Source organism: Triticum dicoccoides, chromosome 3A (assembly GCF_002162155.2).
Source record: "Triticum dicoccoides isolate Atlit2015 ecotype Zavitan chromosome 3A, WEW_v2.0, whole genome shotgun sequence".
Taxonomy (NCBI): domain Eukaryota; kingdom Viridiplantae; phylum Streptophyta; class Magnoliopsida; order Poales; family Poaceae; genus Triticum; species Triticum dicoccoides.
Genome location: NC_041384.1, coordinates 550,167,180 through 550,168,029, shown reverse-complemented (window position 1 = coordinate 550,168,029; position 850 = coordinate 550,167,180).

Sequence of the window (850 nt, the reverse complement as noted above, 5' to 3'; positions counted from 1 at the left end):
GGACGTCGTCGCGGTAGCGACGACTACGCCGAGACGAGCACGTGACACCATTGCCAACCTGTCTTAGCGTAACGCGAGTCGAGGTGGACGTGCTCGCGGTAGCGACGACGGACAACGAGATGAGCACGGGACACCAGTGTCACCCTATCTTAGCGTAACGCGAGTTGAGGCGGACGTCGTCGCGGTAGCGACGATGGACGCCGAGACGAGCACGTGACACCAGTGTCACCCTGTCTTAGCGTAACGCGAGTCGAGGTGGACGTCGTCGCGATAGCGACGACGGACGCCGAGACCAGCACGTGACACCATTGCCAACCTGCCTTAACGTAACGCGAGTCGAGGCGGACGTCATCGCAGTAGCGACGACGGACGACGAGACGAGCACGGGACACCAGTGTCACCCTGTCTTAGAAAAACGCGAGTCGATGCGGACGTTGTCGCGATAGCGACGACGGACGCCGAGACGAGCACGCGACACCAGTGCCACCCTGTCTTAGCATAACGCGAGTCGAGGCGGACATCGTCGCGGTAGCGACGACTACGCCGAGACGAGCACGTGACACCATTGCCACCCTGTCTTAGCGTAACGCGAGTCGAGGCGGACGTCGTCATGGTAGCGACAACAGACGCCGAGACGAGCACGTGACACTAGTGCCTCCCTGTCTTAGCGTAACGCGAGTCGAGGCGGACGTCGTTGCGGTAATGACGACGGACGCCGAGACAAGCACGTGACACCAGTGCCACCCTGTCTTAGCGTAACGCGAGTCGAGGCGGACGTCGCCGCATAGCGACGATGGAGGCCGAGACGAGCACGTGACAGCACTGCAAGCCTGTCTTAGCGTAACGCGAG